The following is a 26,351-nucleotide window of genomic DNA, read 5'->3' on the forward strand; positions in this document are numbered from 1 at the left end:
TATAATTGTTTGAGTTGGACTTTTTGTAAGTTGCAAACAAAGGATGCAAACGAACAATAGGCAATTTAGGTTTTTGTTTTTTATTGTTGTTTTTTTAGTTTTAGGGTTTTTTAACTATTAACAAACCAAAGAATATATATTTGAAATGCTGATTTTAACAATGTGATATCTAATTTTTTTAAATCGCTATATTAGGAGGAAAAGACTGTGTTACAAAGAATGGTGATCTCAAATCTAAAGTAATAAACCCTCGTCACCAGAAACAGGCATAGTACTATTTGTCTTTAAAATGTCATATTAATAAGAAATTTGAGTCCAGACATTTTTAAGTCTCCATCAGTGTCCTCCATTACTTCATCATTAATGGAAATGGCAAAAATCTCACTAAAAATTACTTCCAGAACTTGAAATTGATATTATACTGTTTAAATAGATGTCATATAAAAATAATTTGCTTTAATCATAGTACAAACCATTGCTATGATGCCATATGCATTGTGAACCTTAGGGATTTCTTCATTTAGAGTAGAATGAATTTTGACTAGGCATAAGTGCTTTTTGCATAAAAGTAAATCCACAGAACCCAGTACATTGAAAATGCAACCAGGTGTGAGTGGCTTTGAAAAAATAAATTATGCCAAGATGCATTGCCCAGCTGTGTTTTAGATTTCAAGAGATCCTAAGATATATTCAGGCATTAGGAGCTCAATAATACTCAAATTATGTTTTCTTATGTCTTTTTTCTCTAATTAAAAACTTATTTACATGAAAACTAAAGACATAGCATTTTCTGACTACATATATTTAATTTACTAAAAAATGTTACTTAGCAAAATCATTAAAAGATATTCATGTAGCCTTTGATATGACAATGGAATTTTTTTTAAGTAACTTGTTTCAACTATTAAAAAATATAAAAAAATGACCATCAGATATTTAAAATTATCCTGACAGATATATAGTTTAAAGGTATGGGGAAGAAATAAACTTTCCTCTACCATCAAGGTTTCCTTCTGCTGGTCTAATAATCAAATAGACATGAGACAGATGAGCAAGAGAAAATAACCAAATTTAATTCATACATATTTATGGAACCGCACATACATGAGAGAGTCAGAGACACCACATGCAGCAGAGGTTCAGAGATAGAAAGGGGGATCTATGTACAGTATATAAGGCATTCTAATCTAGGAATGAGGTAAGATGCCTTGGGGGCTTCAAAGGGTCATTGCAAGATGATAAGAAGAGCAGATGCTTAATAAGTAGGTTTGTCCTGCCCTATAGATAGGTCAAAAAAGGTTATCTCTACACTGGGGAACACAGTTTTCATTGAGGTAGATCTGACACTTATTTTTGACCAATTTTTGGCATTTGAATCCAAAAATGACCGCAGTTTTTCTCTACCACATCAACTTTTTTAAGGTACAGGATATCCTCCCTCTGTCCTAAAAATCATACAAAATGTACATACAAAGGAAAAAAAATTACCTGAATATATTGTTTATTTAGAGTTATTGTATTCGTATAAAGGCTATTATTGTTACTGTAAGTGAAATTGTGTACAAGTAGTAAAGTTCTGCTACCAAACATACATATTAACAAACAAAGGAAAAAAGATTACCTGAATATACTGTTTATTTAGAGTTATTGTATTTGTATAAAGGCTATTATTGTTACTGTAAGTGAAATTGTGTACAAGTAGTGAAGTTCTGCTACCAAACATACATATTAAGGTATTTTATTTTTTCAAATAAAAGTCTAGGAAATACCAAAATGAGATACTTGAAACAGTCTCCTTCAGTTGGCAAAGCTTTCACACATTGCTTCATGAGACCCAGTTTTATGTGCAGAGGTGGAAATAGAATGTTCTTTCTGTCAACAAGTGGCTCATGTAGAATGTTTGGATCATCAGGTTTGAGGTCAGATCTTGGAGACCAGTTTGACTTCACCCAGTGCCTCTCACAAGCTCTGCTGTCCCACATACACAGAAAACAGGGGTATATGGTGTTGTTGACCAAGAAGGAAGCAGACCATTTGAAGGTCAATACAGATGATCCAATTGTGCTTGTGACATTGCAACAGATTAACAACTCTCTTTATGTCTTCATATTCTTCACGGAAACAAACTGAATGTCCAGTTGGGACTGCACCAAATAAATTGCCATTGTGGAGAAAAACACTCTTCAAGTTCTGCTTTGAGCTATCAATGAACAGCTGCCATTTGGTTGCATTCTAGATTGAAATTCCCAATTCCTCAATTAAACCATGTATGTTATGGAAATACACAAAGCCACCATCACTTCAAAAGTACTGTAGAAATGCACTTTCTGTTAATTGAAAGTAGGATATCTTCGCTCCTTTTTCAAGCAAGTTTTTCTCATGTAATCTTGATGATTTTTGGATAGTCTTTTTGGATAGTCCCAAATTTCATGCCAAATCATTCAACTCATGCTGATCAGATCCCTTATGAACTGAGTTATCTTCAATTTCAAAATCTTCATTGTTGCTGTCACTTAGTTCTTCAGCATACTCCTGTTTTTTGAAAGAGTGTAGTTCAATGAAAATTGGCACTGGGATTTCAGCTGAATGAGACACTGGACATATGGCTGATGGTAGACTAGTATACTCTATTTTACATTTATTTTTTTTTGTTATATCCTGATGTTTTCACTCTACAAAAGTAACAGTCACTTGAATGATCTCTGGGCTCTCGCCAAACCATAGGTATAACAAATGGCAATTTATCGCATGTGCCCTTCATCCACATTCGTAAACTCTCAATACACTGCTTGCACACTTTGTGAGGGGCCCAAGACTTATCTTGATCACCAAGTTTTACTTTAAAATATGCAAAATAAGCTTGCCTGACAAATGCACTGATGTTTGTCCTTTGACTGGGAATGGTGAAACTGCCACAGATATAACAAAATGAATCAGGGTTGTTTAGGCACTTATGATGAGAAATAGCAGAGGCAGACATGATCTTAAGGAAAGGAAATAAAGACATAAGTAAATAAAAAAATAAATTCTGCTAAGTCCTTGTATACAGACAAGAACTCGGACTACACTTGGGAATACGATTCACTATATAGAGCGGCCACAACCTCTCACCACACTGTCTCATGTGTAACTGAATAGCCTAGACAAGTATGAATACCTGTTGTTGGTCTCCAAGGTTGTCTCCCACTCCTCCCCTCACAAGGGAGGTTTGCTCTCAGCCAATAGGAGAGCACTAGTGCTTCCCTCAATCCAGGCTCGATCCAGCCTAGAGTGGTTGCATTGAGATAAGCTGTAGAGAAAAACTTAACGTGATAGAATAAAACTGCAGTTTTGATATCAGCATGCCTATTTAAGTCTAAAACAGCTGAAAATTTGAACTCAACAGAAATTAAAAGTTGTTCCCCTGTGTAATCAGTTATTATGAGCAAGGCCTCTAACTGAAGTTCTTCTAATTGAGGAAGGGGCAGTAGTTCCTTGAGCTTGCTGGTAATACAGTATTCCCTCACTTATTGCTAGACCCCCTCCCCCGCGATAGGTGAACATACACGAAGTAGGAACCTTATATTTATTTTAGTATTTATATATATTTAAAGGCTTTATAAACCCTTCCCACACACTTATAAACTATTCCGAGTCCTTTATTCACCTTTCCCACACTTTTATAAACACTACTTATACTCTTAAACATATTCTACATTCTTAAGTTTACATAACTTTAACAACATATATATACAGTGCTGCAAAATCCTGTGATATAGTGAAAAATCCACAGTAAATAATTAAATATAATTTTTTTTTAATCCCGCAATATAGTGAGGCCACGATAAGTGAACCGTGATATAGAGAGGGACTACTGTATTGCCTTTAGCTCAAAACAATCTACAAACCACAGAGGCACATCTTGGGGTGACTTATTCTGAACCTGCACAGTGGAAAAGGCCTAAACTAGGGAGTCGGACAAAACTGGGTTCAAGCCTTCCTCTTCCCAATTAAGGGGTTATGTAACCTTAAGGAATTTGGTGAACTTTCATAATCTCATTATCTGATCTTTAAAATTGGTATGACAAGATTGACTGTCAATCATATTAAATGATACTATAAGTGAAAGTGCTTAGTGCAAACCAGGTATTCTTTCATCAGCCTTCCACTATAGAAGTAGAAATAATGCTAGTACATACTTCACCTTCTCAGGACAGAGTTTTTGTTTTTGTTTTTTGTTTTCTGAAATTCTAATTAATTTTTTGTATAATATTTAAATTAACCTCACCATAATAATATATTTGAAAACACTTATGTAATTCTATAAATCACAGATATATAGCTAGCAATTTTAGAAAATATTAAATAAGGGCCTATTAGGTTCCAATGAAAGAATCTGTATTGGAGAATTCTTATAAATGAAAAAATCTAAGTATTGAGATTTCATCATGTTTCAGGGAAAAAGAAATAGCTAGAATATAAGATAAACTGTCTTACATGATTATGAAAGGATGTGACTACTCCTTTTTGGTAAAATCCTCCAAGGGGTTTGATATTATCTCCTCTAAACATGAGGAGAGAAGCATTATCTAGAGAAATATAAATTGAACCACACATGTGGGCCAAACACGTAATTTTACATTTTCTCAAAGCTCTTTTAAAAAGCAAAATGTCCCATAGTTGTTATATCCACTCATCCACTGATGGACACTTGGGTTGCTTCCATATCTTGGTGACTGTAAATAACACTGCAATGAACATAAGGGTGCTTATGCTCTTTCAAATTAGTGCTGTAGGATTCTTTGGATAAATTTCCAGTAGTGGAATCACTGGGTCATAAGGCAGTTCGATTTTTAATTTTTTTGAGGTATCTCCATACTGCTTTCCACAATGGTTGCATCAATTTGCATTCCCACCAAAAACTCACAAGGGTTCCCCTTTCTCCACATCCTCACCAGCATTTGTTGTTTGTTGATTTATTGATGATAGCTATTCTGACAGGTGTGAGATTATATCTCATTGTGGTTTTAATTTGCATCTCTCTGATGATTAGTGACATTGAGCATCTTTTTCTATGTCTACTGGCCATCTGTATGTTCTTTTTGGAGAAGTGTCTATTCAGGTCCTTTGCCCATTTTAAAATTGGACTGCTTGTTTTTTTGGTGTTGAGTTTTATAAGTTCTTTATAAATTTTAGATATTATCCCTTTATTAGATGTTACACAATGGAATACTACTATTCAGCTGTAAAAAAAGTAAAAAATTTTACCCTTTGCAACAGCATGGATAGACATGGAGAAGATTATGCTAAGTGAAATAAGCCAGTCAGAGAAAGACAAATACTATATTATTTCACTCATGTGTGGAATCTAATGAACAACTGAACTAACAAACAAAATAGAGGCAGGCTCACAGATAGAGAGCAGACTGACAGCTCAGTGTTGGGGAGGTTGTTAGGGGGTGGAGGGATTTAACATAAAAGGAAAAAGGACTCATGGACATGGACAACAATGTGGTGATTGCAAGGGGAGCGTGTATAAGAGGATAAATGGAAATGGAAAAAATATAATAAAAAATGTTTAAGTAAGTAAATAAAAATAAAAAGTAAAATGTAAAGGCAATCTTAATATAATTTTCTAATAATATTAAATAATATAATATTAAATATGAACCCTATATATTTAAAATATTATTATTTCTTTTTTTTAATCCTCACCCAAGGACATATTTTTTCATTGCTTTTACAGAGAGAGGAAGGGGAAGAAGAAGGTAGAGAGAGAAACATTGATGTGAGAGAAACATTGATTGGTTGCCTTCGGTATGTACTCAGACCAGGATCGTACACTCCCAGGCCCAGGACTGACCTGGCAATATAAGTTAGTGCCCTGACTTGGAATTGAGCCCACAACTTTTTGGTTACAGGATGACATTCCAGCCAATAGAGCCACGCCAGCCAGGGCTAAAATATAATTGTTTCAATATTCAGTCTACATAAGAACTATTAATGAGGTATTTTATTTTGAAAGAGGTACTAAATATCTAAAACTTTGTATGCTTTACACTTAGAGCCCATTTCAATTCAGACTAGCTACATTTCAAGTGTTCAATAGCCACATGCCTTTGCAGCTACAGTCTTGGGCATCACAACTTAGAGCGTGGGTATATCACTAAATGACAGCCAAGTGCATGCTTCCACCCAGGAATTTGAGTCTTAGGGAGGTAGTACAAAGCCTTGGTTAATTAGAATTTATTCACTGCAGCTACAGTGAAGTTGAGTCCAGTGGCACGGAGTAGGGTGCATTGTGATGGCAGTGTGCCCTGACAAAACCAGGCACTGCGCCCTACCTAGGTAAGTCACTCTCACAGTATGATATCCAGCATTCATGGTTATTTCTTAACATTCCTGTCATCTTCATAATACCATTCCAACTAATTTTCCCTCTTATATGAAGGAGAATTGATGGTTTTGTTTGCAATGGAGAACAGAAATATTTTGGAGTAACAAAGTAAAATTGAAGAATTGAAAAAAGTATAGCCCTGGGCTGGTGTGGCTCAGTGGATTGAGCGCTGGCCTGTGAACCAAAGAGTTGCTGGCTCAATTTCCAGTTAGGGCACATGCCTGGGTTGCAAGCCAATTCCTCTGTTGGGAGTGCACGAGAGGCAACCACACATTGATGTTTCTCTCCCTTTCTTTTTCTCTCCCCTCCTCCTTTCTCTAAAAATAAATAAATAAAATCTTTAAAATAAAAAAAAAGTAAAGGTATAAAGCTCTATGGAGGTTTGGAGAGCACACCATAGATTAAAAAGTCAGGCTTGAGTATAAACTTTACAGATAGACAGGAGTTAAATATGTGGATATGAGCTAAAATTGTCTACTTCAGCCCTTTGCCTTTATTATTCTTATTTAATGGGAGGGACAATCAAGATCTAGGAAGGTAAAGAAGCAAGAGACATGAAGTCTGATTCTTTACCAATTACCTGGAAAGAACACTTAATGCCTGGACATCCTCTTGTTTTCATCCTTAAGGTGAGTGGGTTGGATTAAATTATATGATTTCAAAGACTTGATGTAATGTAACAAGGTGTCCATAGGGCAAATGATTTTCAAATGAATGAATGTAGAGATAGATGACATATACATGATAGATAGATGATAGATAATAAATAAGAATGAGAAAAAATATGCTCATTTAACAACTTATTAGCAACTTGATTTTTTCCAAAGGGAAAACTCATTTTTTAAAAAAATATGTAGATAACCTTTTTAAGTGGGGAGAGAAGATGAAATTCCTAAAATTATACTGAGGTAAAATAATGCTATTGCTGAGTTGTTCTGTTTGATAAAAGGGTGTGAATTTTTTAATTTATGGTAAAATCGTGTCTTCTTGGTGGAGAGGGGAGGAATCAGGGAGGTTGGTATTGTATAGTAGGACTAGGAAGACAGACAAAGAGAAAGATAAAGCTGGGTTATGTTAAGTGAGGATATTTCAAAACAAATGCCCTGTGTTCTGCAATAAGAGCCCTCTCAAGAGCCTTCATAGCTGTTAGTACCAGTTAATGAGGCTGCATTCTGTTCTCTGGTTAGTAAGAGTCTAAAAAGTGCCAGGCCATATAGACTAGAGAATAACCCAGTGTTTCAGAGTAAACATCCAGTTAACCTTTGTCAAAGTAAATGAGAATGAACATATAGTATCTTTACAATTTAAAATACCTCCAGTATTTTAACTCACAAAACTGACTCATTTAGGAATATGAAGCTTTGGGATTTGTTGATATAATTTAGTAAAAGCTCAACTAAGGAAAATTCTCATAGATCAAACATATTCCTTATTTTATATTTTTACAGTACCCAACTATTTTTATAACCCAAAAGTTTGGCAGTTTCAAGGCTAAAGATTTAAAACATGCTTGGCCATTATGCTTTAGCACTAACACAAGTATCATAGTAGATAATCATATAAATCAATTAATCCAACTTTTATTTTATAAATTTGAAATGTTTAGAACTTTAACTGTTCATCTTCTGAAGTTTCATTCTGTGATGGGCTGAATTGTGCCACCCAAAAATTCATTATGTTGAAGCCTCAAACCCCAATGTCTCAGAATGTAGCCATTTATGTATGGGGATAAGGTGTTTAAAGAAGTTACTAAGTTAAAACGATGATGTTAGGGTGATGCCCATGTCCAATACAACTGCTGTCTTACAAGAAGAGGAATAAACAGCAGAGGTATGCACACAAAGGGAGAGGCCATGGAATGACACAGTATGATGAAAGCCATCTGCAACCCAAGGAGAGCAGCCTTAGAAATCCAAATCTACCAGCGTCACACTGATCTTGAAATTTCAGCTTCCAGAAAATTCTGTTTAAGCCACCCAAGCTATGGTGCTTTGTTGTGGCAGTCTTAGCAAAACTAATACACATTTAATAGTTTTATTCTGTGTTTTGAAATATATGCCTCTGCTAGTTGAAGAAAGCAATGCCAGTAGTAAGAATACAATGGGAGAATAAGTAGAAATGGAAAGGGTTAACTAATGAGACTGCTGTAATGACTCACTTAGAAAAATGTGAGATTCAATGTCAAGATCATTGATCCATGTGGGGCAGACAAGGATGGGGCCAGAGGAGAGATATGCCTGTGAGAAATGTAGATTCCACATACTTTACAGTTTCCCTAATAAATAGATGGTATTGCAACTAAAACTACAACCATAAACACAGAGCATAATTAGCATTACTTGTAAGAGCAGAAATTGGAGCTTTATCTGGCCTGTTAATTTATGATACAGTATAAACACGTACTCTGTAAGGATTGTTTAGTAAGAGTGTGATCTCTATTCCATAGTCAAATCAAAATAAGAAATTAAGTATAATTATTGTTGCTACAATTGTTTTCTAATTAAAGTTATGATTAAGATAATATCATTGTTTCAAAATATACAGAAGCTGTGCAAATTAGAAAGGTTATAAATAAAAGGACTACAATGGGTCTATAGAGAGCCCTGGAATATAATAAAATTGATTCAAACATTATACTCTTGAAAATCTGTGCATAATTCATAAGGGAGTTAAAAAGAAAAATACATTTAGTCTATTTTTATTTCCAACATTGATGGCGTTTTTATTTCTCAATATTCAATAACAATAAAATACCATTAGTATGACAAACATTTTACACAAATGAAAACACAATGTAATGAAATGGGGTTTTATGCACTTTAAGCAAAGCAAGTTGAATATAGAAATAAAGAAGAGAGTTGATGATATGAGAAAGGAGAAAGGAAAAAAAGAGGAAATCTCTTTTTTTAAGGAGAACATGAGATCATAATGTCATTACAGTTTTTTGATACTAACCCAGAAAAGAAGCAATGAAGTATCACCATCAATATACTGCCAATCTTACAAGATTTATTTTAATGACCCTCAGCAGTTCAAGACAGATACTGATTTCCATTTGGGGAGATACTGAAAAACTAAATGGTATAGAAGCCAAACAACATAATTTCCAGGGGACATCACAAAATAAAATCTCTGGGACCCTTGTTCAAAAAAATATTAAAAATTTCAGAATGGGAAACAGCTAAATATTAAATCAAGGATAAAGCTCTCAACAAGAGGCCCTGTGCTACTGTACAGGTCATGATCTAAGAAGCCAGCCCCAGTGATGAGTTCAGGTGTATGACTTAAAAGGAATCAGGCACCCACAAATCTAGTTTGGATCATTATGTATATTTTAGGGTAAGTTCTCCTAAGATATTTTTAGAAAGTGATAAAGATAGCTATTAAATTTCAGGCTGCAGTTTAGCAAGGTGCATACTGAGAATCCTTTTACTGTTTATGAGCAGGACATTCCAGAGAAATATCCATAGCCTCCCTTTTTCTGGCAATACAGGGAGTTAGCTAACAAACCTATACCCAAATCCACTTCCTTGAGTACTGAAGTACAAGCATCATCATACAGAGGGCCTTGATAAGTGTTGTCTACTGTGTTATAGAATTTTCTTTCTTCCAGCATTCAATAAATAATACATTGACGTTTATGGAATTTGCTGCCAGTCATTTAATGAAAGACCTAATTTTATTCCATGTTGTGCTCCCTAACCTTCCTACATTCTGCAAATTTCCCCACTTTATTATTTTTTCTAAAAGAAGGACCTCAATAAGGATTTATCAAAATTTCCAGCACATATTATGAAGAACCTTCAAAACATTTTAATTTTAGCTTTAAAGGTTGTTTAGTATATGAGACATTATACAGAGTCATTTCAAAATAAAGCTCAGATAAAAGAAATCTGAGTCAAAGTGACAGTCTCTAGTCTTATACTAAAGAGATGTCCTTGAAGTTAAAGAGCCCCTGAGTAAGCCAGCTTGACATAAGTACTTATGGGAACAATGTAGAAATAAATTATGAGACTTTTTGTTTTAAACCAATGCTGAATGAAACAAATATTGCAAGGAAAAAACACCTAAATACCTTTGTTTTTATATGGGTGGTAGGAAAATGACTAATCTGTTCTCCCTTCATTCTAATCTTTCTGTAGCTTAGAAATTATTTCTAATTGTCATGGAAGAAACTCCCAGAAACTCAGTTCTTCTCACCAACGCAATAAAGAATTACAAATCAGCAAGTCTATTAGTGTGCAAGCAGGGTTTATGGGTGATCCATTCTCATGGAAGACAACAGGCCTAACTACGGTGGAGGGTGGGGAGGCATAGGCAAATCTGGGCAAGGGTGGCCAAAGTAAGGGTGGCCAAAGGCCCGGGTGGCAAGCATGCACATCAGGTCCTTTGTTCTGAGGATTTATATGGTTAGTGGGATGGGGTGAAGAAGTTACTTTTTTTTTTAAGTATATTTTATTGATTATGTTGTTACAGTAGTTCCAATTTTTTTTCTCCTTTGCTCCCTTCTGCCCAGTATCCCCCTTCCCTCCAGCAATCCCACCCCCCTTAGTTCATGTCCATGGGTTGTGCATATAAATTCTCTGGCTTCACCCTATGATTCTGTTCCTGTTCTGGTTTGCTTAGTAGAATTTTGTTTTTATTTTTTAGATTCAGCTGTTGATATTTGTGTTTGTTGTCATTTTAGTGTTCATAGTTTTGGTCTTCTTTTTCTTAAGTAAGTCCCTTTGACATTGCATATAATAATGGGTTGGTGATGATGAGCTCTTTTAGCTTCACCTTGTCTGAGAAGCACTTCATCTGCCCTTCCATTCTAAATGATAGCTTTGCTGGATAGAGTAATCCTGGTTGCAGGTTGCCTTTCATCACATTGAATACTGCTTGCCAGTCCCTTCCTGCCTGCAAAGTGTCCTCTGAGGAATCAGCTGATAGTCCTATAGGCACCCCCTATAGGCAACTCTCCACCTCTCTCTTGCTGCTCCCAGGACTCTCTCTTTATCTTTCACCTTTGGCATCTCAATCATGATGCGTCCTGATGTGGTCGCCTCAGGGTCCAGCTTGCCCAGGAACCTCCGTGCTTCCTGGACCTGTATGTCCATCTCCTTCACAAAATTTGGGAAGTTTTCCTCATTTTTTTCAATTCTTGCTTTCTCATTCTTTACTGTTTGACTATTTTTTTCTTCCTTACATTCCAAATCATTGATTTAAACCCTGGTTTCCTTCTCTTCACCATTGGTTTTGTGTGGATTTTCCTTTGTTTCACTTAGCATAGCCTTAACTTCTTTCTTTATGCATCCGCCATACTCAAGCATATCTGTCAAGCCTGTGTGCATCTTTCTCACCTGTGTTTTGAATTCTGCATCTGTTAGGTTGTCTATCTCCTCATCTGTTAGGTTGGCTATCTTCTCGTTGCTTAGTTCTCTCACTGGAACCTTGATCTGTTCCCCCTTTTGGGCCATACTTCTCTGTCTCCTCATTCTGACAGGCTTCTGTGTTTGTTTGCCTCCACGTCCCAGGTAGAGCTGTCGCTGGTAGAGCTTACATTGGAAGTAGCAGAGCCTTAGGGATTCATCAGTACAGGGCGACCTGTTTTACCATGTTATGGCGCTGTATGTGGGTCAGGGGGCTGAGAGGGAACAATGCTGCTTGTTCAGCACTTGCCCCTTTTCCAGGCACCTCTCCCATCTCCATATGGTACTGGCACCCCTCTAGCTGCTGCCCTGGCTGTCATTCCCAGAGTGGATGGGTCTGCGGATGTTCTAGGACCATGGGGGCCATTTAAACAAGTGGAGTTTGCTGAAAGAACGGCAGTTTCTGCCTCCACCCCAACCCCCACTGGCCTGCACAGTGAGAAGCAATGAGGCTTGATTTTCCCCGGTGCTGGGACTGTGAGCTGTGTGGGCTAGTCAGGAGCTGGGAACACTACCCAGGTGTCCCTCCTGACTTTTTAAAACGTGTGACTGCACTTTCCACTGGCTTGCCACTTCTGCCACTGCTCTCGTCAGCACACTGCATCCTCTCCATCCCGATCCACCCTTCCTACCTGTCTGGATGAGTATTTCTTCTTTATATCTTTGTTTGTTGGACTTTCATGCAGTTTGATTTTCTGGAACTTCTGATTGTTTCTAGTTCTGAGGTAGTTGTATTCCTTCTTAGTTGTGGAAGGAGATGCAGCGAGTCTGTCTATGCCTCTATCTTGGCTGGAAGTTAATGTGTTCAGAAGTTACATATTGAGTGATGGGTAAAGGTGGTGCCAGCTTTCCTGGGAACGTGACTACCCAAACTTATGTATGTGGAGGGGCCTGTTAGCCTGAATCCTTAATCTTGCTCCAGACTCCATTTGTTCATCCTGTTGTAAAAAGATACATGACAGGAGGCAATCAATTAAAGTTGGGGCAGTTACCTCATAAAACAGGGACTTCCTTGTAAAACAGGTAGTGACCAGAGGTAGGCATTTAACCAAGGTTATTTTATGAGCACTAAGGACCCTTTCCCGTCTTTCAGGCCTTGGAATGAATACGCAGTTTCAAAAGTTTTCTTTCCCAGATAGTGGAAAGGATACATAGAATTTTAAGGACTGCCCTCCTCCTATGTTAGTGTGGTGTTGGAACACCAGGCAATATTATCAGGCCCAGGATTGCTGAGTTAGTGGGTGAGACATGTCTCCCTCCTCCCCCATGCCTTGATTTGCTGTCTATCCTACCTAACATAATGATTTATTTTACAACATTAAATAAGCAATGCATGCACAAAAATAAAAATTTCAGCTTTATTAAGTAGAATTTGATTCATTTTATGACTATCATTAAAGAAGTCAAGTAATACTTTCATCTTTGAGGAAACTCACTGCTTGTGTTTGTAGGTGTGTGTATATGTAAGAATAAAGTTATCTAAATTAATCACAACTACATTTTAATGATTGCCTAATGAAAGAAGGGTAAGTTGCATTTTTCTTTTGTTGTGTTTGATTATACAACATGGTCATTCCTTGGGTTTCAGGCATGAAATGCAGTCATGAAATGGAGACAGTGCCAGATTGTCTAGTAGGTATAGTAAATAAGAATTATTGTTACAGAACCACACAATGGTGTTCTAGAACAGCTGTGGGGTTCACTTTCCTGCCACCAAGAGGCATGACTCCCATGACAAGAGTCTGATGAAAAAGGAAAAGTGTTTATTTAAAGGCTATACAGTTTTAAAATAATGTCAGATTTCTGTCATGAAGGCCCACTCCCTTTAAAACACCCCAAAATGAATAGCCCTGCATCCCTCTGCCAGGCCAGACCAGTTTCAGAATAACCACTCAAAAATGCCATCCTTCAGAAATGTAGAAGTCTGCAACTCAGCATTCCTGGTTGCAGTTCAGATCCAAGCATTTCTCACGCATCTGTGGAGTCTGTGCTCACTTGGCTGAGTTCTTCTCACAACATCAGTTTTTCTCCTCTGGAGCTGCCTTTACTCCAGCCATCAGCTCACCAGTGTGTCCAGATGCTTGGACAGGCAAGTCCCCCACAGTGTCACCAGCCGTTCCACTGTCTTCTGTGCAGGAGGTGTACTGAGGATGTTCCCAATCCATTGAGTCACCAGGAACCTACTGAGCCTCTGAACTTTGGCTTCCCTGTGGCTAATTGGGCTAGCTAGGGGAAGGGCAGAAAGCCCACAGACCTCCAGACCTCAAGACCTATGGCCCTACAAACCTCGTGTTTCTTGGCATGCCGCAATTTACAGGCTCAGCTCAGAAACTCCTGTGTGACTGAACATCCAGCTCTTACTATGGTGTGTGAGTGTCTGCCATTTTTGCCAGCTCCTCAGTGTCTCTGACCTTTTTTCAGTTGCCATCTTTAGTCAGAACAAGTTTCCTGACCACACACAGGTGCACATGCATCTGTTGGTCCAGTGTGAGGCATCCAGTCCCCTTACCACCACCCTCCCATGTCACTAATAAATCTGCCAGTGCATGTTCTCACAGTCACATGGTTTCTGTTCACAGACTGCCTCGGCAGCAGCCTCCTTCTGCAGTCCCTCCTTTAAGAAAGGCAGGGGATGTTTTATTCTGCCTTCATTATGCAACATGCCTTAAACACTGTATCTTCTCCATTTGCACCCTTCCCCGCTCCCCTGCCTTTTTGCTTTTGTGAGGTGTGGGGTTCTCCTGTTTTCTAAAGGTTTCCCCTGTTTTCCAAGGACCTCTACACCGACCTACCTATTACATTAGCCTGATAAGTTTTCTTTCATTCTAAAGATAAAAGTGTCAAGAGGTCACCAAAATGGTGCCATAGCAGGCTCCTAAACACCCCTTATCCCAGAGATGCTCCCAATGTACAGCTACACATCAAATAATTGCCTCTGAAAGAAATCCGGTAACTGGCTGAGTGGCTTCTACATATTAGTTGAGTAAAAAAAATACCCCCATCAAAAAAAAAAATAGAAAAATGTGTGGATGAAAGAAATTTTCCTCTGTCCTCAAGGTTCTTTTGGCTGGTCTAATAATCTACCTGGGACAGATTAAGAAGAGAAAATAAACATATGCTTGGGAAACCCACAAACATGAGATAGTCAGAAAACCCACACACATGAGAGGCTCAGAGACAGAAAGTTAAAATGTGGTAGGATATGGCATTTGAACTAAGGATGAGGTGAGGTGCCCTGGGGCTTCGAGGGGTCATTGCAGGACAATAAGAAGAGCAGATGATCTTGAGCCCCCATGGTCTTTGTTGCCTTTCTCTCAAAATCCTCACATCACAGAGACACATCTTCATGTGACCCATTCTAAACCCCTACAAAAGACTGAGACACATTCTCATTAAACCTCATCCCCTGCATAGAGCCATAAAATCAGGAGGTAATTCCGAACTCCAAGCTTCTCCCTGAGGAACAAAGGATTTGGACCCCACATTTAGCACTACAACTTTTTATTTTATTTTATTTTATTGATTATGCTGTTAGTTGTCCCAATTTCTTTTCCCCCTGCTTCCCTCCACCCTGTGACCCCCTTCCCTCCAGTTGTGCCCCCACCTTAGTCCATGCCCATTGGTTGTGCATATAGTTTTTCTCAACATCTTCCTGTCTACTTCATTCCCTCCTACTATGTTTCTTAATTCCTGCATCATCTCCCTCCCTTTTCCCCCTTCCCCCTCCCTGCTGACCTCCCCGCAATATGTTCCCCGTACCTATAGTTTTTTTCCCCTCTCATTGCCTACTTAGTTTGCATTTGTTTCGATTCCCTAGCTTCTGTTGTTGGTTGTTGTGATACAGTTTTCATTTTAATATTTAGAGTTTTGATCCTCCTTCTTCTAAACAAGTCCCTTTAACATCTCATATAACAATGGTTTGGATCTAACAAACTCTTTCAGTTTTGCTTTGTCCTGGAAACACTTTCTCTGCCCTTCTATCCTGAAGGGCAGTTTTGCTGGATAGAGTAATCATGGTGTAGGTTTTTGCTTTTCATGACTTTGAATATTTCTTGCTAGTCCCTTCTTGCCTGTAAAATCTCCTTTGAGAAATCCGCTGATAGTCTAATTGGGACCTCTTTGTACATAATTCCTCTCTTCTCTCTTGTTGCTTTTAAAATTCTCTCTTTATCTTTAATTTTTGACATTTCAATGATAATGTGTCTTGGTGGGGTCCTTCCTGGGACCAGCCTATCCAGAACTCTCTGTGCTTCCTGGACCTGTAAGTTCATTTCCTTCCCCAAGTTAGGGAAGTTCTTCTTCATTGTTTTTTCACATAATTTTTCAATTTCTAGTTCTTCTTCTTCACCCCCTGGCAGCCCTATAATTTGAATGTTCATTCACTTATAGCTGTCCCAGAGGTTTCTGAGCCTCTCCTCGTATTCCTCACTGTTTGTTTCCTCTTTCTGCACTGGGTGACTGCTTGTTCCCTCCCTATGTTCTAATTTGTTGATTTGATCCCCAGCTTTCCCTTCCTCATCACTTGTCTTGTATGTATTTTTGTTCATTTCAGCAGGACTAGCCTTCATTCCTTCCCTGTTGTGATTCAGCCCCGCTGTTAGGTCTGTAAGCTGCCTTATGACTATAGCTCTGAACTGAGCCTCAGAAAGATTCGCTATTTGTTCATCAGTCAAGTCCTTTATTTGTTTTTTCGTTAGCTGTGTGATTGGTATTTCAGTCATTAATTCTGCCATTCTGACTGTTCTGTTTATCTTTCCTTCTTGGGCGGGGCTGTCACACCTCCTATGTGCAGAGCCCCATGTGCTCGTCACAACCTGGCAACCTTTCTCACCACACTGTGGAGCTTTGCATGGGGTCAGGGGTCCAAGATGGATTCCTGCTGTTACTCTCCGCTGAGAAACCAGGGGCCTCCTTCTACATCCCCACACCCTCTGGGTCTCACAGTCCGAGACAATGGGGTCTGCCTTCCCCTGTGTTGGAATCTCGAGCTGACGGGTCTGGTCTGCAGCCAGGGCTGGCTCCCAGGTGCTTCTCTCCTCCCCTCAAATACAGATGGACGTCTGCTTACCAGGTCCTGCTGTTCACTGCTGCAGCTGCCGCCTCCAGCACAGTTCGATCTTTCAGCCGCAGTTTTGTCCTTCCTACCCATCCAGACGAGCACCACTTGTTTATAACTTCATATGCTGGACTTCCATGTAGCCTTATTTTCTGGAACTTCTGGTTATTTTTGGTTTTGTGGAGTTTTAGTCCCTCTTAGTTAAGGAGGGAGACAGGGCGTGTCGGTCTATGCCTCCATCTTGGCCGTAAGTCTCTAGCACCACAACTTTTAAGGCTCCCAGGAGAGGGATAGGTCCATACTACATATAGCTCTGAAAGCCACTGAGGCTTGCTACTGGATGACCCACAAGACTGTAGAAAATAAAGAGGCAGTGGTTACCGGACAGACAAGCAATCTCTGCAGCTACTTCCCTGGAAGGATCTTTACGCGGGTGTCTGCCCAGCTTTTGCAGATGCTGCCCAAGGGACTACGACCTGGCTCTGATGGCCCATGGCAAAAATGTTCATTTTTCAGTTTCTTACTGAAAGGTACATAAGTACATACAAGTTGTCTGAGGGTCCTGCTTCCATTTGCCCTTCATCTAGGCACTGAATGTGATTCTCACCTTTGGGACCTTGTCCAGTTTTGAAACAGTCTCAATGACTGAGAGATGCTAAGACAAAAAAAAGAGAGTTGGACAGTCATAAAGCTTTCAGATACAAACAGGAGCTTAGGTCAGGCTAATCAATGAAGTTAAGCTCCCACACAAGATGGACAGCCACATGTGAAAGAATGAAGCTGTATATCTATCTTACATTATACACAAAAATCAACTCAAAGTGAATTAAAGTCTTGAACTTAATCTGTAGCTGTAAAACTAGAAAAAAAAGGAGTAAGCTCTTCGACATCAGTCTTGGCAACTGTTTTTTGAATTTGACACAAAAAGCAGAGGCAACAAAAGTAAAAATAGACAAGTGAGACCTCATCAAAGAACTCTATTAACAAAATGAAAAGGCAACTTATGGAATGGCAAAAGATATCTTCAAATAATATAAGCAATAAGGATTTAACATCCAAAATATATGAGGAACTCATGTAACTCAATAGCAAAAAATAAATAAATAACAATTTAAAAATGGACAAAGGGCTTGAAAAGACACTTTTTCTAAAGAAAACATGCCAACAGTTACATGAAAAGGTGCTCAACATCACTAATCAGAGAAATGCAAATCAAAACCACAATGAGTATCACCTCACACTTGTTACAATGGCCATCATCAAAAAGACAAGAGATAGCCCTAGCTGGTGTGGCTCAGTTGGTTGGAGAATTGTCCCATAAACTGAAGGGTCACAGATTCAATTCCCAAGTAGGGCACATGCCTGGGTTGTGGGTTCAGTCCCAGGTTGGGGCCCAAGTGAGGCAACAGGTTGATGTTTCTCTCCCTCCCTTTCTCTCTCTCTCTAAAATCAGTGAGCATGACCTGAGGTGAGGATAAAAAAAAGACAAGAGTTAACAAATGCTGATGAGGTTGTGGATAAAAGGAAGCCTATTGGTCAGAATGTAAACTTGTACATCCACTATAGAAAACAGTATGGAACTTTCTCAAAAAATTAAAGTTAAAACTACTATATGATCCCGCAATCCAACAATCCCACTTCTGAGTATATATTGTAAAATAAAAATTATAAATAAAGAAAGCCATATAATTTAAGAAACTACTCATTTATCTTGAAAGAGCTGCCAAGAAAATAATTCAAAAGAAGGACTATGGCATTGTCTTCAGTGCAAAACAGAAAAGCAACAGCTTGAACAGGGTATAAATATTATATCTGAATTATTTAAAAGAATTATCTATAAAAATGCCTGTGGAAAAATGTAATTTGTGCATGGGGAAGATAATTCAAAACTGACCGGCATTTTCTATTCTGCAAAAGTCCAAAGGACCAAAAAGTTGTAGTCTATATACTGTATAAAGCAGACAACTTGGAGAACCATAGAAAAATATGAATAAATTACTTTGGTCCCAGGAGAGTCTACTAAGTGGAGTGTTGAGTTAAGAACACAGAAATTTCTGTAGATTTCTTTTACTCACTGTTGTTGAGGCTGTCAATAGAAGTCACTAACACAAAAACATATTTAAGTAAATTATTTCATGTTATGATATTAACAAAATTTAACTAAGATAGGCAAACATCTCATTATTAAAAATATCTGATACTTTGGAAAACAATGTCATTTTAATTTTTTATGTTGCTAACATTATTTTCTCTATGTATGCACATTAATTTTCTGTTAGAGTTATACCTAAGTACTTAAAATGTATTGCAATTAAGCTATGATATTCTTTAAAGGTAGAAGCTCTTCTGTCATGTTCATTTTAGAGTCTCTATCATTTAGCACCATAGTGTCTGTCACATAGTAGCTGTGAATAAATAAAACAATAAAGCATAACTTGACTAAATAAACAATAAAAAATGAACTATTTTACCTGAACATCCATAATCCACTTAGTAGTGAATGAATTTCAATTCATGGGAAAACTATACTGAGTATATACTTTATACTAGGTAATATTTTTGAGAAACAGAGAGCAAAAATTATCATCTTTCCCATCAACCAATTTATAGTTTAGGAGAAAGCAACAAATATCCATTGAGTAGTTACAACAGGGCAAGAAAATGCTGAGGTTTGCATATATTATCTCATTAAGTCCATAAAACAAGTTTTAAGTCATTACTTGAGATGACATATATTATTAAAGTCAAAATGCAATATGAGACTTTACCTGTGTACCTCTTCTCTTTGTGCATTTTCAAATTTTGAAGAAAATTATTTATCTTTGTTTTAGCTAAAAATCTGAAAGCTTTTCTTCATCCAGAAATACCAGTCTATCAATCACATAGTGCACTGTTATTCCAAAACATATGACCAATTTTATAGCTCCTTTTTGTATACAAGTTAGAAATTCTAAAATTTTTAATAAACCAAATTATCTAATTCTTAATTACTAAAAATTAAGATGAATATGTTATAAACTTGTATAAAATGTTACTCTTTATAAAGACCTGTTTCATGCTTTTAATATGAATATTAACAACTGCCATTTATTGAGATGTTTTATAGCCATGTACTTTGCCAAACACTCTATAAACATCATAATTAATCCTCCCAAAGATAATAACAGAAAGTTTTTATTTACTTCATTTTTTAGGTAACATAATTGATGCTCAGGTGGATTAATTAATTTTCCAAGGTCACACACCTAGAAAGAATGAAGACTTTTTTACCTGCCTAACTGAAAATTCTGCTTGACCACTGTATTATATTGCCTACTATCCCTATGAGGGGGCAACATTAGTATTTCTGTCCTTGTTTTAAGTGGAAACTGGTACATTGCAAGATCAACTGCCTCACAGGTAGTGAGTAGGACCTTTGCTTGTTCCTGTAAGTCCAACTTTAGTCTGGTGGGATAGTCCACCAGTATGCAGAAAAAAAAATTGCTTTCTAAATTTTACCCTTCAAAGAGTAATAAAAAGTGAGAAAAGCTAAGAGAATCATGATTCAGGATCACTTTTACAAACACCTCTTTAGGGCTACCAAGACTTCCTTTGAGCTCTCTACATGCAAGTGTATTTAACAAAGAATTGACAGTAATTAAAGTTAATATAATGTTCAGAGAAGTTTCTATAGAATTGTATATTATACTCACATAGATGTTCTTTGAGTCTCCAAAGAAATTACCACAACTATGAAAACCATTTGTAATCAATCCCTCATATTCTCCATCTCATGAAGGGTTTTTCAAGATCATGAAACATTAGAGATTGCAAAATCTAACTCTGCATAAAGAGCCACTTAAATGTCCCTCATATGTTGGTGGATCTATTTTTTATTAATTACCAAAATCATTTATAATATTTCATATTATCAAAAACAAAAATAAATTCACAAAGAATTCTTTCTCTCTTATAATATCATTTGGAATAAAATTATTTAAAGTATATTTTATTGATTATATTGTCACAGTAGTTCCAATTTTTCCCCCTTTGCTCCCCTCTACCCAATACCCCCCTTCCCTCCAACAGTCCCACCCCCATTAGTTCATGTCCATGGGTCATGCATATAAGTTCTTTGGCTTCACGCTTTCCTATATTATTAACTTCCCCCTGTCTATTTTGTACCAACCGATTATGCTTCTTAGTCCCTGCACCATTTCCTCATTTCTCCCCTTCCCCACTCCCAGCTGATAACTCTCCAAATGATCCCCATACCTATGATTCTGTTCCTATTATAGTTTGCTTAGTTGGATTTTGTTTTTATATTTTTAGATTTAGTTGTTCATAGTTCTGAGTTTGTTGTCATTTTAGTGTTCATAGTTTTGGTCTTCTTTTTCTTAAGTAAGTCCCTTTGACATTGCATATAATAATGGGTTGGTGATGATGAGCTCCTTTAGTTTCACCTTGTCTGAGAAGCACTTCATCTGCCCTTCCATTCTAAATGATAGCTTTGCTGGATAGAATAATCCTGGTTGCAGGTTGCCTTTCATCACATTGAATACTGCTTGCCAGTCCCTTTCTTCCTGCAAAGTGTCCTCTGAGAAATCAGCTGATAGTCCTATAGGCACCCCCCTGTAGGCAACTCTCCACCTTTCTCTTGCTGCCCCCAGGACTCTGTCTTTATCTTTCATTTTTGGCATCTCAATCATGATGCATCTTAGTGTGGTCCCCCCTGGGTCCAGCTTGCCCAGGACCCTCCATGCTTCCTGGATATGTATGTCCATCTCCTTCACAAATTTCAGGAAGTTTTCCTCATTTTTTTCAATTCTTGCTTCCTCATTCTGCACTGATTGACGTTTTATTCTTCCTTACACTCCAAATCATTGATTTTAACCCTGGTTTCCTTCCCTTCACCATTAGTTTTGTGTAAATTTTCCTTCATTTCACTTAGCATAGCCTTCACTTCTTCTCCTATGCGTTTGCTGTACTCAAGCATATCTGTCTAGGCTGTGAGCATCTTTATCACCAGTGTTTTGAATTCTGCATCTGTTAGGTTGTCTATCTCCTCATCTGTGAGGTTGGCTATTTCCTCGTTACTTAGTTCTTCCAGTGGAACCTTGATCCATTTCCCCTCATTCTGACAGGCTCCTGTGTTTGTTTGCCTCTGCATTCCAGGTAGAGCTGTTGTTCCTGTTATGTTGTAAGGGGTGGAGCCTTAGGGAATCATCAGTACAGGGCGACCTGTTTCACCACGTTGTGGCGCTGTATGTCGGAGTGGGGTCTGAGAGGGAACAATGCTGCCTGCCCAGCACTCGCCCCTTTTCCAGGCAGCTCTCCCACTTCTACACCGGACTGGTGCCCCTCTAGCTGCTGCCCTGGCTGTTGTCCCCTGAGTGGGTGGGTCTGTGGACATTCAAGGACCATGGGAGGCCCTTTAAACAAGTGGACTCTGCTGAGAGACTGGCAGTTTCTGCCTCCACCCCAACCCCCACTTGTCTGCACAATCAAAAGCAATGAGGCTTGATTTTCCCCAGTGCTGGGACCATGAGCTTTGAGGTCCGGTGAGAAGCTGGGAACACTCCCCAGGTGTCCCTCCTGACTTTTTAAAATGTGTGACTGCACTTTCTTCTGTTCTACCACTGCCGCTGCTGCTGCTGCCACCGCTACTGTCACCACATCATGTCTTTTCCGCCCTGGCTTCACCCCTTCTACCTATCTAGATGAGTGTTTCTTCTTTATACCCTTGTTTGGTGGACTTCCATGCAGTTTGATTTTCTGGAACTTCTGGTTGTTTCTAGTTGTGAGGTAGTTGTATACCTTCTTAGTTGTGGAGGGAGATGCAGTGTGTCTATCTACACCTCCATCTTGTCCAAAAGTCCTGAAATAAAATTTTTATTAAAAATCTTTTATGAGTAAAATACCTTACCTTATTCTATGAAATCCCCCCTCATTTGTTTCTAGTGTTAGCCACCACATAATTAAAACCTACATTATTTATGATATTTATATGTTATAGAGCATCATGGAGCTACCCATGGCCCATAGACATGGCTTGACACAGGAGAAAAACAACTGGGAAGGTTAGAAATTTAAGCAAGCCAAAATGATCAGTTGCAAATCCCTAGTAGGATAACTCCCCTGTAGAAATAACAAAACTTTGACAGGTGTTCCTATTACAGAGGAAAACCAACCAAAGATGGGGAATAGCCAGCCAACCTTCCTTTTGTTTCAGAGAAGTTCCTATAAAGGCTTGGCCTCTCAGGGACACACAAGACATAAAAAAGTTCTTAGAAGAAATAGCCTAAATCACCACCTGGAGCAAAAGTGAAACACAATAGTTATGAAGAGGCTCTAGACTTGGGTAACAAGGATTCTAGTTCCATAACTTAGTAGCTAGGGGGTCTTGGGAAATATGTAAACTCATTGTCTTTATATGAAAAGTCATATGTAAAAATAATTATTTTGCAAAGATAATGTACACAAAGCACTTAGTACGATGTCTGTCAAAAACCAGCCTCTCAAACTGTAGACTTTTTAATTATAAAGTGGCATTCTAAATGTGCTTGGAATGACAGATGAAAGGATATAAATCATGGTTATTAAAACATACTAATATTTAAACATGAATGAGATTCTGTACGAGTATTAATACTTTATTACAACTGATAATATATAACAACTTAGGTTCTGTCTACAATGTACCCTTAACTATCTTCCCCTGAAAAAAAAGAATTAATTTATAAATGCTCAAAAGAAAAAATAATAATTTGAAAACACCTCTATAATTGAAAAAAAGTAGGTGAATTAGGGACTGAGTATGTAATATACATAGAGAAGAATCTCTGGAATTCAATCATACTTAACTGTGGATGGAGACAATAAATAGACTCATTAATACCGTGTGCTGTTGGATATTCCAGACATATGCTTTAAAAAATTATTTGTCTTCTTTCAACATTGTAACTGAGCTATTTATAGTAATTTCTTGATGTTCAATCCAGCAATATTTTTATCCATAAATATTTTAAAGCATTCTATAGGCTCAGTATTCAGCCAAGCAAGGAGGACCCAATGGTGAAAAGGTAGTCAAGTTTCCTGTCCACATTAAGCCTAAATTCCAACCAATAAGTTAAGAAGGTTTCTTGGCTTCTTGTTTTATAAAAATATTACCAGATTATTAATTTTTGTGTCATCACAATAAATGTTATATTCCTGATAGTTAACATATACAGTAACCACAATTAAATATAAAATATCAATCACAGTTGCATATGACAAATAGAGTTGGCAATACAATTTCTTTTTAATTTTACTTTTTGGTTTTCAATTACAGTTGTCCCATTTTTTCCCCATTGCTCCCCACCCACCCAGCCCACCCCTTCTCCCACAATCATATCCCTCCCTGTTGTCCATATCCATGAGTCATTTATGCATGTTTCTTGACTAGACCCTTCCCTTGCTTATCCCCCTTCTCTCCCTCCCCCTCCCCCCTATTGACTGTTATTCTGCTCCTTGTCCTATTTAGTTCATTTGTTTATGTTGTTCTTTTGTTTCCTGTATTAGGTGATATTATATGGTATTTTTCTTTCTTTTCCTGGTAATATAATTTTTAAAGGAGTAAGACAATGTGATTGATTTTTTAAAGTCAGAAGTTATGGTACATGACAGTTGGCAGAGTTTTTAAGAACACTTTACTTTAAGGTCATGGAGGATATTTTTTAAAGATAGATTTGTTGAAAATCTACTTCACTGATGCATTCTGTATTGAAAATCTTTCATATAAACATGCACAATACATTACCAACTCATAATATGACTATTGACTTGAATTGATACTGGCATGCTCTAGGGTAATAAGAAAAGCATAGAATGTTCTGAATTTTTTCTCTTTGAATTGGATACATATTGAAATTCAGTGAAGTAAGAATGATTTAGGTGTCTTGCATTATGCATAATGCAAATCACTGTTGAGTCTGTAGTCTGTGGTCTGATGAAATACTTTGTGACAGCTTTGCTTAACTTTGTCTCATGACTAAAGAAGAGTGACCCTCCATCTTGTTCACTGAGATGACCTAAATCTCAACTCTTATTATAGCTAACATTGTCTATAAACATTGAAATGAGATTTAGAATTAAATATTCCCAGTTACTACATATGTCAGAATATTGTGCCTCTGTTTTAATTGTATTTTGAAGGTCTTTATTCTAATACAAGTTGTTGACATGATATGTAATTCCATACAATTTTATTAAAATAAAATTAAAATAGAATATTTCAATTTAAAAAAAATCTAAAATACATTTGAATTAAATTTTAGAAGTTTTAAAATCACAGACCTCAGAAACAATAGCCAAGGCCTTGAAGCTTTTTATTGCTCAGGCAGATCGTCGTCGTCGTCGTCGTCGGCAGCCGTCCGTCTCGAGAAACGATGGTGTAGCTTCTTATGAGTCTATCTGCACCGCCGAGAATGGCTGTGCAGTCCGACTCGGGAGTGACACGGTATCTGTCTCCTCCCGTGTTGAATCGACATCTTGCGATGACACTGGAGTGTCCTCTCCAGTGAAGCTGAAGCTACAGAGCCTGGGAGGGTGATATGGAGGGTCTGCTGTTGCCCCTGCAGCAGACCCCTCAGGCAGATCAATACTTTAGTATCTACATTTTTATTTCAAAAAGGTCCATCTAAAATATATTTTTAATTTTTCAAAATTTTATTGTTTTTCAATTACAGTTGTCCCAGTTTTCCTCCATTGCTCTCCCCTGCCCCTTCTTCCCAGCCCCACTCCAACAGTCAATCCCCATTTTGTAGTTCATGTCCATGGGTCCTTTATACTTGTTTCTTGGCAAGACCCTTCCCCTTATTTTCCCTGTTATTCCTCTCTCCCCTCCCCTCAGGTCGCTGTCAGTTTGTTCCTTATTTCCATGTCTCTGGTTTTGTTCTGCTCATGTATTTTTTTTTTTCATTAGTTTCCACTTATGAGTGAGATTATATGGTATCTGTCTTTTACCACCTGGTTTATATCACTTAGCACAGTACTATCCAGTTCAATTCATGCTGTTGCAAAAGGTAGAAATTCCTTCTTTCTTTCTGCTGTATAGTATTCTGTTGTGTAAATGTACCACAGGTTTTTTGATCTACTCATTTACTGATGGGCACTTAGTCTGTTTCCAGCACTTGGCTATTATAAATAATGTTACTATAACCATTGGGGTGCATAGGTTCTTTTGAATTGTATTTCAGGATTTTAGAATATAAACCCAGCAGTGGGATTGCTGGGTCAAAAGGCAGTTCCATTTTTAGTTTTTTTGAGGAAATTTCATTAATTTTTAAAAAATAGAAAACTAACCAGAATTATATAGTAATATCTCAATTATTAAATAGTGCTACGTGGAATTAATTTTTTAAGTAAACTTTGCTTTGCTCTCTGACTTCCCTACAAACAAAATATATGAAATGAAAGGGTATTCTAAATAAATGTATGAAAATCAGAAAGGAGATATATTGATTTCAACCAAAATGTGAATTATTTT

This window comes from Furipterus horrens, unplaced genomic scaffold, assembly GCF_987537825.1.
Source record: "Furipterus horrens unplaced genomic scaffold, mFurHor1.1.pri manual_scaffold_2, whole genome shotgun sequence".
Lineage (NCBI taxonomy): Eukaryota > Metazoa > Chordata > Mammalia > Chiroptera > Furipteridae > Furipterus > Furipterus horrens.